Genomic DNA, 13,534 nt, shown 5'->3' with positions numbered 1-13,534 from the left:
GGCATCCATGGCTTTCCTGGGTAACATTCCATTGTAGGACATATGTAGAGCAGCCACATGGAATAACATACATACATTCACCAAACACTAATGTGTTGATGTACATTCCAAGCAGCAAGCTGCTGTAGGTCATGCTGTTCTAAAGTCCCTCTTTCAGGCTGCTGCAGCTGGCTCGGGCAACCACCGCTAAGGGAGAAACTGCTATTTAGTCTATGCACAAGATATGAATTTAGCGGCCCACATGCCTCAAACGGAATATGCTACTTACCAGTATGCATCTGTTCTTGGCATGTAGGGCTGCTAACATTCATATCGCCCGCCCATCCTCCCCGGTGCCTGTCGCAGCTGTAGCAGTCAGAATTATTTCTAGCATGGTCATCAGGTATCGTATTGGACTCAATCTCTGCCACAATGGCGAAAAACAATCTAAGGATGGAGATGATGCCCATGCGCACTGTAGTCCAGGGGAGGAGCCACCTATCTCGTGATACTTCGAAGACTCCTCCAGGACAACAAGGTGCAATCATCCGGACCCAACACTAGGCGGCGATCTATGCACAAGATATGAATGTTAGCGGCCCTACATGCCAAGAACAGATGCATACTGGTAAGTAGCATATTCCTTACATTGGACTATCACGGTCTTTTTGGCCATTATTGAACATAATATACTAAGCAGGCAATTGAAACAACTTTCTGTTGTTTTTTCATCTTTTCGTCAATATTTCACCGTGTTCCGGGGTTTCTGCTCGTTCGACCCATTAGTTATGCTACTTCTTCATACTCCCTTCCGGTACGCATATAACTTCGAGGCATGTGGGCTGCTGAATTCATATCTGTGCATAGATCGCCGCCTAGTGTTGGGTCCGGATGATTGCACATTGTTGTCCTGGGAGAGTCTTCGAAGTATCACGAGATAGGTGGCTCCTCCCTTGGACTACAGTTCGCATGGGCATCCTCTCCATGCTCAGATTGTTTTTTTCCGCCATTGGGTTCGGATGTACTTTCCAGCACTCCAAGTTCGGAATCAAGAAAACTTTTCAAAAGGCCTTCAATTTCGTCGGTATTGTTTGCGATCGGTACCGATAACCTTCTTTAACATTAGTTTGCACTCCGGTCGTCGAATGGGGCCGTTGGGTCTTCTCGACTCCACGTGGACCGACGGTCGATGGAACGAAGCCCATTCAAGTACTGCCCGCAGTGCAACTCTAAGTTCCCGCACACCGATAAACATCCAGTGTGCAACAAATGCTTGTCTCCAGATCACAATGAAGACAATTGCCTAGCTTGTGCCCAGTTCCGGTCAAAAAAGACTATCCGGAATCGACTGGCGGCAAGGCAAGAAATCCTGAGGTCAGCATCAGAGCCTGAGAATATCTTCGACGACGAGGAAGAACTGGTTGACCCCGAAAACTCTGATCAAGAGGAAGACCAATTCTCCGAGCACGACTCTGAATATTATATCGACGACTAAGAAATCGTCGATGTCGAAGAATAAGACCAAGATATCGTAGCTGTCGAAGACAACTCCGATGACGACGAGGGGCAAACCGTGAGTACACTGCCCCATACAGACAATACACCAATATCAGAGACTCAGGTCGAGGCATCGCCAACAGACCTTAGCCAAGATCAAGATACTGGTTCTACAGCCCCGCCATACCGCCTGGCTAAGAACCTACAAAAAGAGCCTTCTGAGACACGTATTCCAAGGCCAGGTCCATCGAAACTGAAACTCATCGACACGACAGTCTTCGGACCGAACGTCGTCGAACCGAAGGTGATAAAGCCAAAGGGCGCCGACCCGAAGGTTACCGTTCCATCAATACCTTCGAAGCCAAAGGCCGTCAAATCGATCTCGAAGCCAAGGGCCGTCGAATCTACATTAAAGCCCGTCGACTTGAGCAAATCGGGTTCGACGGTCGAAAAAGGAAAGAAGGGTGTCGACGAAGGCAAAAGGGCTACGCCCAAGGCGGTCGTCGAACCGAAACAGAAACCTAAAGTAGACCACACAAGATCGGGCAAGCCGAAGCCCATCGATCCAAAAAGGGGCATCGAGCCAAAACAGCAGGCTCCAAATACACCTCTAACACCTAAACAGGTTACCGAACCGACGAAACTGCTCGGTCCGAAAACTGTGGTGAAACCTATAAAAGACGTCGGACCGACAGAACCTGTCGGCAAGCCTCAAAAACCGATCCAGGCACCAAAAGCAGTCGAACCGAGTAAAGGCATCGAACCGAAAAAGGGCAAACCAAAAACTACGGCGCCAAGGCAAAAAACTGTGGAAGAGGAGATCATCCATCCAGACCCATCCACAGAAGATCAGTCAAAACTATATATTGACCCAAATACTGGGAAAGTGACTGTTTATATAAGGAAGAAAAGACCAGTGCCAAGTGAAGGCTTTTCTAAAATTCCACTCAAAAAGAAGAGAAACTGTGCTACCTCTCCTATTCTTTTCCAACCTATCTCTCCAGCTATGCCTGCTACTCGATACACACCACACTCACCTGCACGCTCTGACTACAACCTAGATGAATGTCAGGATGCAGATGGGGGTTTTGGAGATATACAAAACCCATATGTAGACCCCAATGCACAACCATGGGGGGATGGAGGTGAGCCAGACACGAGGGGGCTCTACCCATTACAGACCCTACTGTATACCCAGCTAAGCCATCACCCACAGAAGACACAGTGGCTTTTAACTCCTTAATAGACAGAGCTGCAAGCTACAATAATGTAGACATGCATTCTGATGCTATAGAAGATGACTTTCTATTTGACACACTGGCAACATCAGAAAGAAGTGTCAAAACACTCCCCATGGTAAAGGGTGTCCTAAAGCACGCAAATTACATCTTCAAAGACACTGCTAGGGTACCTGTCATCAACCCTAGAATATAGAAGAAGTATAGGGCTGCACCAGTAGACCCTACATACATCAGGGGACAACTGCCTGTAGACTCATTGGTGGTATCTAACGCACGAAAGCGTGCGAATTCACAAACAACTGGAGAGGCTCCTCCTCCCGACAAGGAGTCTAAGATTTTAGAAGCATCAGGCAAAAGAGTAGCAGCTCAAGCAGCAAACTGATGGAGAATAGCCAATACACAGGCCTTGCTGGCCAGATATGACAGGGCACACTATGATACTTTAGAGGGACTTCTCCAACATTTACCCAAGCCTAACAAAGAGCAGGCAGATGAACTTATACAGGAGGGAAAGCTCATCACCAATGCCTCCATTATGTGTGCTCTAGACGCAGCAGATACAGCTGCCAGATCTATTAACACAAGCGTACTGCTTAGAAGGCACGTATGGCTTTGCATATCTGGATTCAAAAATGAAGTACAGGCCACAATTCTTAACCAGCCTATGAATACAGATTTTTTGTTTGGTCCAGCAGTTGACTCAATTCTGGACAAAATAAAAAAGGACAACAAAACTGCAAAGTCCATGGGAGCCCTTCAGTCCCAACAACACAGAGGCTCATTTAGTCGCTCAAGTTATAGAGGAATGGTGCGAGGTAACACATCGCAGCAATCCTCCACTTATAAAAAATTAATACGCAAACCACATACAATAAAAACACGAACGGGGTGGATACAGAGGAAATAACACAAAGGGCAGGGGTCGTGGAGGAAATGCCAATAGATCCTCCACTAACACCAAACAGTGTCTTCTTGGCACTACCCCCAGACCATATAACACCGGTCGGGGGAAGACTACAACAATTCCTGCCAGTCTGGTTAAAAATCACTACAGACAGGTGGGTAAGGCAAATTATCCAACATGGCTATTGCCTAGAACTCACGTCAACACCACCCAACATACCCCCTGTGCACCGTCCCTTGTCGCAGGAACATATAGCATTACTTCAGCAAGAGGTCATCAGTGTAGGAGAGTAGGGTCTGCAATCCTATGATCACCCCAGATTTTTGCTTTTTGCTTCACTGGTTTACGACTTTCCCTGGCTGTGGGCCTGCTAATCAGACCCACAGCCTAGCTGTTCTCTCTCTAAATTGACACGTGTACCTTAGGTGCATTTACCAATTGGTACTGGGCCACCTTATCAGTCCCTGTACCCAGGGCATAGGTGTACCCAGGGCCTACCAGGGGCTGAAGCATGTATTATGCCACCCCTGGCTGGCCATCTAAATCTGACACAACTGGCTGCACCACAGCTGGGGCAGCAAGGTGGTGTAATCACCCTTTGCTTTAGATATAGTATTCCAATATCTATCCCTAAAATGGACACATGTATTCCTATCAGTCACTCCTATGGCAGGCCTTAACAATCCTGGAGGCAGAGTGCTTGGAATTATGTGAGATGGTGCTCTGGCATGAGCTGAGCCCGTTTGCAGCTTGCGGAACCAAGTCCTAATAGCTGTTCCATGATAACGCGTACCATATACTCTTAAGTGCATTATAATCCTCGCGGTTATTTGCTATCTCTGGTATCGCTTTCTCAAAACATGTCGATAAGGTGTCATACGAATTGGAATACTAACCCCTCGCCAATTCTGGCGACGGGGTTAGCATTCCACCCTTCTAGAGGGACACGACATGTATGTAACTGTGAACCCCGGTTAAAGTTAACTCGAGCCTCAGCATCACAAAATGGATGCTGCCACCACAGACACAAGTCTGACCTCCTGCTGCTGGGAGTCCTTCCAGCGAGGAGAGCTTGGACAAAGGGTTTCCTGTCAGGGGCGGTGCTAGCACCATCCCAGACAGGGTTTTGTGTATCCCAGGTAGGCAGGGTTGAGAAGGAAGGTGACTGCAAGTGGCACCCCGGTGCTCACTATGCATCTGCCGGTTTGAACCAGTTCCAGGGGCACACCAGCCCCTGAGCTGGGGAAAGTCCGGACAAGGGAGAGGGGTGTAACCACCCCCCTCCTGGTCCCACCCATGGGCAGGACCTAGTCGCGTGCCAGCCCCTTTCTTTAGTATAAAGGTAGGAGCGGGCCCCCTTCCCAAATTAGATAATTATGAATCTTGATGACTTTCCACGAAAGAACTCTTGAACCTTTCTGAAGACTCTCCCTTGTGGCTAAGGAGTAGCCATCCTGCACCAGCGGGCACCATCTAAGGGCATGCGGTTTGCTGAAAGTCCATCCTCTGGATCAAGACTGCCCAGCTTGACGAGACCCGGATTCCCTGGCACCTCTGACCTCTACCTACGTCATCAGCCCAGCTGAGATTCGTGGGTGTGACGAGACCTCGAGGGACCGGCCATCTTCAAGACTGCACGTCGCTTATCCAGCACGACCGCCGAGGGATCCTCGAGTGAGTGCTTTGGGGTTTGAGAAGCCCTGACCCTGAGCAGCTCCAGCACCGATGTCCAGCCCCCCAGCATCCACGAGATCTGCGTGGGGCCCTTCTGCTCTTTGCTGCTCACCGCGTTGTCCGGCTACTTGCCTGCTGGCTTGTGGCCCTCCTGACGACGAACCACGACACTTCCATCGCTGGTCTGGTTGCTCCAGACTGGCCCTTGCTCCCCTCCAACAGAGGAGCACCCCGGACCCTCCTGGTCCACTCCAGACGCCATTTTGAGTCCTCCGCGTGGGCTTGCATTTGCCAAGAGTTGTTGCCCCAATCCTGGGTCCAGCATCGCCAACAGCAGATACCTTCGTGGGACGGCTCGCACCTCCTTCCTGGTCGCTGACAACGCCTCCTGGTCCGAGAGACTGCAGAGCCCAGCGTCGCCCACTCACCTGGTCGAGGTGACTTCATCCGGTGCCATCCTGGTGCCCATCTGATCACTGGCTAGTGATTAAGAACTATGTCCCCTCTGCTTTCAGGTCGTCTCCATCTTCGATCCAGGCTTGGATCACATCGAACTTCATCACTGGTCGCCTGCCAGCAACTTATTCTTTCAGGCTCCATAGACGGTAACGAGGATTCCCGACGTCTTTTGAACCCTAAGCAGCCGCAGCCCCTGGGCTAGGTAACTTGAGCATTTCGGTGCTCCAACGTAGGTTCACTATCCTAAGTTTCCAGATCCTTTTTCGTTTTCAGCCTAATTAGTCGAATTCGTCCGATAACACTAACTTTACGAAATCTAGCATCCATAGACTTTGTCCTACATCCCGCGTGAGAGTGCACACTCTGCACCCGATCCCCCTAGGCCTCCTGCTCCTAACCTGAAGGTTCAGTAGTGTAGTCCTAGCGATCCTAAAGCCTCTGGATCTTGTTACTTACCTGCTAGTACTTCGCATTCCACTTTTGTAGTATATGGTTTTTCGTGCCCCTCGGGCATTTGTGTAAATTGTGCGACTTAAAGTATTTTCTTAAGAGTTTTGTTGTGTGCTTAGCTCCCTGACTCATAAAGAGATCAGGGTAGACTTGTTATAAATACATATCCTTTTATTTTCATAACAACTTGTGTGGTGTCCTTTCACTTGGTGTTCAAGGGGTATATGTGATGGTATAACAGCTGGCTTAACACGCCCTCTAGAGTTTAGCCTAAAGACTGCTCTTGTCCATGCTACTAGGATAGCTGGTCTATAAGGTTGACTTACAACCAATCATCAATAAGGGTCGTTTGGAATGATACACAGTGATCACTAGAATAGTGAGCACTACATATCAGGCCAACTTCTCACAATCAGTATGCTACAAAAGGGGGCCATAGAACCAGTCCCACTCCAACATCAAGGAACAGGAGTATACTCACTATACTTCCTCATTCCGAAAAAAGACGGTTCGCTCAGACCGATATTAGACCTCAGGCCCCTAAACATGTACATTTTGTCAGAGCACTTTCATATGCTCACTCTCCAACAAGTCTTACCGCTGCTTCGCCAGGGAGATTTCCTAGCAACTTTAGACCTCAAAGACGCATACTTTCATATACCAATACACCCTGCTCACAGAAAGTATCTACGGTTTACTATTCAAGGACAGCACTACCAGTTCAAAGTCCTACCATTCGGTATAACAGCAGCTCCACGGGTGTTCACCAAATGCCTAGCAACAGTGGCGACGCATTCATGTGTACCCATATCTGGACGATTGGCTAATACACGCGCCATCAGCCCAGCACTGTGCCAGCCACATGTCAAAGACCATTCATCTCCTGCACAGCCTAGGCTTCTCGCTAAACTACCCGAAGTCGCACCTGCAACCCTCCCACGTCCAACAGTACCTGGGAGCAACAATAGAAACACTAGCAGCAAAGGCATATCCGGACGCAGCACGAATAAACGGAATGCTAACGTTAAACCAAAGGTTCACACCCCAACACTCATTGCCAGCTCGAGTGTTTATGCAACTCATAGGTATGATGGCCTTGTGCATATTCATAGTCCCTCATGCCAGGTTACACATAGATCCGCTTCAGGAATGCCTAGCAAAACAGTGGAACCAGGCTCAAGGGCCATTATAGGACCTAGTGTTGGTGACCAGCCAAGCATACAACTCTCTGCATTGGTGGAATCCACAAAACCTTTGCAAAGGACGACTGTTCCAAGAGCCTGTCCCACAAATAGTGATGACAGCGGACGCATCCCTGCAAGGCTGGAGAGCTCATGTCCTGCATTACACAGTTCAGGGACTATGGACTATACAACTGAAAAAAATGCACATCAACCTTCTGGAGTTGGTGGCGATCTTCCTAGCACTAAAAGCATTCAAAAAACACTTATGCAACAAGACTGTGTTGATCCGGACGGACAACATGACAGCGATGTATTATATTAAAAAACAAGGAGGGACACACTCCCCACAGCTGTCGCATCTGGCTCAAAGCATGTGGAAATGGGCCATTCAAAGGAACATGTTTCTCATGGCAGAACACCTCCCAGGCAAAGACAAACAGATGGTCGACCTGCTCAGCAGGCACAGTCAACAGATGCACGAATGGCAGATTCACCCTAATGTGCTCCAACCATTCTTACGGAAATGGGGACAACCGGAGATGGATCTGTTTGCTACAAGCGAAAACGCAAAATGCCAGTACTTTGCCGCCAGGTTCCCACATCCGCAGGCGCAGGGAAATGCGATATGGATGAACTGGTCAGGCAAATTTGCGTACGCTTTCCCCCCAGCTCCACTAATACCGTTAGTGGCACGCAAAATGCGCCAACATTCACTGACGCTTATCCTAGTTGCTCCCACATGGGCGAGACAAGCATGGTACACGACGTTCCTAGAACTGTCAGTGGTGCCTCATCAAAGACTGCGACTAACACCCAGTTTTCTAACTCAGAACTGTGGCGAAATCCAACACCCAGACCCGCAACAGCTGAACCTGGCGATCTGGCTCCTGAGATCGTAGAGTTTGGATACCTAAACTTGCCTCCAGACTGCATGAATATTATCAAAGAGGAAGAAGACCCACTACCAGGGCACGTTATACGGCTAAGTGGAAACGATTTGTCATTTACTGCAGTAACAACGACAGTGGCGGCTGGTGACATTTGAAAGTGGTGAGACGTAAAATGATTGGCATACAGCACCGTAGCGAGCGAGCTCGAACAACCTGAGGGGGGTTCGGGGGGAAAAGTCCCCCGCGAAAATTTTGAGAAAAAGAGTGGGAAAATGGTGCATTTTCAAGCAAATTACAGAAAGCAGGAAGGTTAATAAAGCAATTGTGAAAGTGTAGTTATTACATTAATAAAGAGAGGTCATATAACATAGGTAGCTGCTGGAAGGTGATTTGTGGAAAGGAGAAGATCTCTGTGAATAAAGTTAGGCGGTGATTTATGGAAAGGAGGAGATATTTGTATTGTTAGAAGAGTGATGATCAAATAATCCAAAGGACTATACGAAGACACCGAGGAATGTAAATAGACCCACCACAACTATGGATTGTACACCCAAGAGTGGTATGAGCAGGGTAACTACTACCAGGATATCTAGAAGGAGTGACCAGGGGCAAAGGAAATGAATCTGTCAATGCCATGCTGGTCACACTTGGTAGTAAGTCACAGGTGAGGTGGAATGGTTGCCTAGTTCACAGGCTGATGAGATATTATAGAGTCCCCCTTGGTTATGGTGAGCTGTGACGAGGAAGCTGCACGCCTGTGTGAGAGTTATCTAGAGTGGGGTGGAGTTAGAGGGTTCAGTCGGTGGAGAAAGGCACCAAAAAATGTGACCAACATGAACACTGGGCGCCCAAGGAGCATGAGGGGTGGGGAATTTGTGTCAGGGTGCACAGTTCTTAGGATCCTTGCTAGCCGTGTAAACCAACATGATGGGCACCCCTACAGAAGGTAATAAGGGGTATCTGAGTCTCCCATATGTCTCACTGATATTCATTGGCCGTGGGCTAAATCGGGGCCCTATGAAGGATTGGGGGCCCTCCGAAAGGTTTGGCTCCCCCAATGCACCACCAGTGCTGCAGGGGCCTGCGTTACACTACTAATCCTTGCTAGCACGGCCCACACATAATGCTTCTCTGATGCTTATGGATATTGGTAATTATCACAAACTTGAACTGCTACAACATCAAGATCACAAAAGATGTTTCTCTCCTGTGTATATTACCTCTTGGTTTGCTTGTAAAATTATCATCTTTCCTCCAGTTCTACCCAGTCAATTGGCTGTTTGTCAAACAGAACAATATCTTCAAGTCACTAATGGCCTACAGACTTCTTAGTTTGTTCTACCGATTTTGCCTGGGCAGGGCAGTAGATTGTGTAAGCGAGTTCAATACCTCACTCTGTTATCTATTTCAGTTCTAGCCCATTCCAACACGCCATCCTCTCAAGGTGGGATTGCTAAAACATGGAGAGTGGGATGCAGTACTGAAATAAAATAGATAGAATTGTAAGTTTAGTTTGAAAAAAAACAAAAGCGAAGTTCTTTTATTCCAAAGATATTTCATGAGCTCTTCAATACCCCCAAGTGCGCACCAGAAGGGAGAACTCCTTAACACTATAAGCGCTAAGGTTTTATGCCACCCTGCATATTCTTTTCTTCTCACAGCAGAGCTTATTTTTATTAGAACAATATTATGAGTTTGTTGAGCGATGGCTAGGTGTCTATTCATTTCCTGCCGAAATAATAACCTTTATTTATTAATAAGCTACCTAGAAGTGAATTGTAAAGTGCAATTTAGGTGCACATGTATCTAAAATAATATATTTCTACAAATACTGCATTTTGATTTTCTCACAGAAACGGCGGAGTACACTTTCAGTAGCAGTTCTGGAAAAAAGTTTTAGACTAAGAAGGGTTAATATTTCTCCTGACGTAGAGGATTCTGAGCAGCAAAAACCGTACAGGATAAGTGCTCCCTAAGGGACCAAACCACAGGTTACAGATTTCTGCACTGCCACTTCAGTAAAACCGAGTCCTGGATTAGATTGTGTGTAACCACCTGTTTAATCCTTAAGTGCAGGCGCACTGTTTACCCAAGCTCCACTAACTAGGGGAAATATCGGCTGTGCTGCAACTGATGAAGTGAAATCTCCTAATACCTTCATGCATTAATAAGAAAGAGACGTCTTTTTCCGTTAACTCAGATACTGAGAATAGCAATTAGCACTTTCACTAAAATGTTTTTTGTTCCTAAAAAATAATCCACAAATCAAAACACACACCAGCTTATATATGCAAAATGAACTCACACTGCAACCATAAAAACGATACCAAGTTGACGTATTTGCAATATGATTTTAACAATGACTTTTTAATGCTTGTTGGATTCAGTGTCCGTTTAGGGCTGTTTTCAGTTCCAGTTGCACTGTGCGCCTATCGAAGACCTTTACCTTGATAATATTATAGAATCCATGCCGTTTTGTCAGTCAGACAGTCCAACACACCTTAAACGGCAAAATATGCTCTAAATAAGGAGTGATGAGTGCACCTTTGCAGAACACAAACATTTTCGACTTTAGAAGGACTCTGCCTGAACAGTCCTGTCAGGATTAGATTAAACCTGTGATTTTAGCAGTTTCGGTCAGGTTGACGCTGCGGCTTCTTGATCTGATGGCTTCCTGAATCCTTCTGGTGCATCACGCCCATTGGAGGATGCAGGCTCTGCAGTGGGACCTGAAGTTTCAGTGGGCCCAGCATCAGGGCAACCTGTCCGACCATGTCCTGATCTCGGAGGGCAATGCGAGACAGCTGCAGTGGTGGCCCACGGACCGCAATTGGGTCAGCGGCAGATCCCTCTCCCTTCCCCAACCGGAGCACGTAGTTGACAGACTTGTCCCTCTAGGGCTGGGGAGGCCACATGGGAGAGGCGGAGATCAGAGGCCTCTGGTCTCCGGCGGAGTCCCGGCTGCCTATCAACCTTTTGGAGCTGCGGGCGATTCGTCTAGCACTGAAGGCATTCCTCCCCTCTGTCCGAGGGAGTGTAGTGCAGGTGTTCACGGAGAACACCACCGCCATGTGGTACTGCAACAAACAGGGCGGGGTAGGGTCGTTGACCCTCTGCCAGGAGGCTCTGCGCCTTTGGCAGTGGCTGGAACATCAGGGTGTGACCCTGGTGGTTCAACACCTGGCAGGTTCTCCGAACGCCACGGCGGACAAACTCAACCGCCAGTGCATGATGGATCACGAATGGCGTCTGAACTCGGACGTGGCGCAAGGCCTCTTTCAGCAGTGGGGAGAGCCTTGGTTAGATCTATTCGCCACCGAAGAGAACGCGCCAAGTCTTCAGTTCTGCGCTTTGGCATTTCCAAGGTGGCACTCGCTCGGAGACGCTTTTCGTCGCGAGTGGAGTTTCGGTCTGTTGTACGCCTTTCCGCCTATACCACTTCTGCCCAGAGTGCTGAAGAAGATCAAGCGCGACCGGGCACAAGTCATCCTTGTGGCTCCGGACTGGGCACGAAGGTACTGGTATCCCGAGCAACTCAGTATGTCAGTCGATCCCCCGGTTCTTCTGCCTCTTCGGGAGGACCTTCTGTCGCAGCAGCAGGGGACGGTCCTCAACCCGAACCTGTCCAGTCTCCACCTCCATGCTTGTAGATTGAGCGGCGACAGTTGAGGCCATTTGACTTGCCTCCTGAAGTCTGTAACATCATTCTGGCAGCCAGGCGTCCCTCCACAAAGTCGGTATACGCCTGCAGGTAGAACAGATTTGTGGCATGGTGCACAGCAAAGGCTATGGATCCTCTCTCTGCCCCTCTTTCTGAGGTTCTTCTCTTTCTTCTTTCTCTTTCCCAGCAGGGCTCTGCTCTGGGCACTATCAAGGGCTACCTTTCTGCTCTTTCAGCCTTTTTGAGGCTGCCTGATCAACCTTCTTTGTTCAAGTCCCCTATTGTTAATCAATTCCTGAAAGGCATCACACATACGTTCCCTCCTGTTCCTTTTGTGATGCCTCAGTGGGACTTGAACTTGGTTCTTACTTTTCTGATGTGCGCTCCCTTCGAGCCACTTCACAACTGTCCTCTCCGCCTTCTTACTTTGAAGACTGCCTTCCTGGTAGCCATCACCTCTGCCAGGAGAGTGAGTGAGCTCCAGGCTCTATCCTGTAAACCTCCTTTCCTTTCGGTCCATCCGGACAAGGTTGTGTTGCGGACAAGGCCCTCTTTCCTGCCCAAGGTAGTCACAGCCTTCCACATCGGGCAATCCATCACCTTGCCCACCTTCTTTCCGCCTCCGCATCTCTCGAGAGAGGAAGAGATGCTCCACCGTCTGGACCCAAAACGTGCGCTCTCTTACTATCTAGATCGCACACGCCAGTTCCGAGTGGATGACCAACTCTTTGTTGGTTACGTGGGCGCCAAGAAGGGAAGGCGGTACACAAGCGGACCATCTCGCGGTGGATCATCTTGTGTATCCAGGCGTGCTACTCCTTGGCTAAGAAGGAACCCCCTGTTGGACTCAGGGCTCATTCCACTCGGGCCACTGCGACTACCACTGCCCTGGGCTGAGGAGTGCCCTTGCAGGACATTTGCCAGGCAGCTACGTGGGCCTCGCTGCACACGTTTGCAAGACATTATTGCCTGGACAGCCAAGTCCGGAGGGATGGCTTCTTTGGCCGTTCCGTCCTCCAGGACTTTCTGGTGTGATTATTGGTTCACAGACCCACCACCGGGGTTGGTATTGCTGGGGTATCTATTCTAAGGTAAGGAATCTATCACTAAAGTGTCTCTTTCAGATGCGCAAGTTACTACTTGTGTAACGATATATCTGTAAGAGACATTAGTTAGTGATAGATTCCTTACCGACCCACCCATCCTCCCCGTTCTGCGAACCGATATCTAGGGTTAAGGTCATCCCCTTTTAGGGCCCTAGTTTCAAGGCACCAGTGTTGGTTTTTAGCATAGCTCTGCGTTTCTGGCGCGGAAAAGCTGTGTCTAAGAACTGACGTCCGCACGCGCAGGCGGCGTCTAAGTACTCCGACGTCATCACTGCGCCGACGACGGACGCGGAGCCGCAGACGACGCCTACCGACGCGCAAGGGTACTGCTATGCAAAAATTTCCGGATCCAGTCTGACGCTTGGGAATATTCTAAGGTAAGGAATCTATCACTAACTAATGTCTCTTACAGATATATCGTTATACAAGTAGTAACTTGTGCATTATGAAATAATACTGTAAAAGCATTGATATGGTTTCTGAGCCATA

At 48.6% G+C, this 13,534-nt stretch overlaps 1 protein-coding gene across 2 annotated transcripts in view; it reads left to right on the top strand.

Moving 5' to 3' along the window:
- PHIP (PHIP subunit of CUL4-Ring ligase complex) overlaps positions 1-13,534 on the top strand; it is a 2,330,659-nt gene that overhangs the window by 316,062 nt on the left and 2,001,063 nt on the right. The gene's annotated exons all lie outside the window — the stretch shown is intronic.

This window comes from Lissotriton vulgaris, chromosome 6, assembly GCF_964263255.1.
Source record: "Lissotriton vulgaris chromosome 6, aLisVul1.2, whole genome shotgun sequence".
NCBI classification, from domain to species: Eukaryota; Metazoa; Chordata; class Amphibia; order Caudata; family Salamandridae; genus Lissotriton; species Lissotriton vulgaris.
The sequence above is the reverse complement of the archived record's forward strand: the minus strand, read 5'-3'. Positions and strand labels throughout refer to the sequence as shown.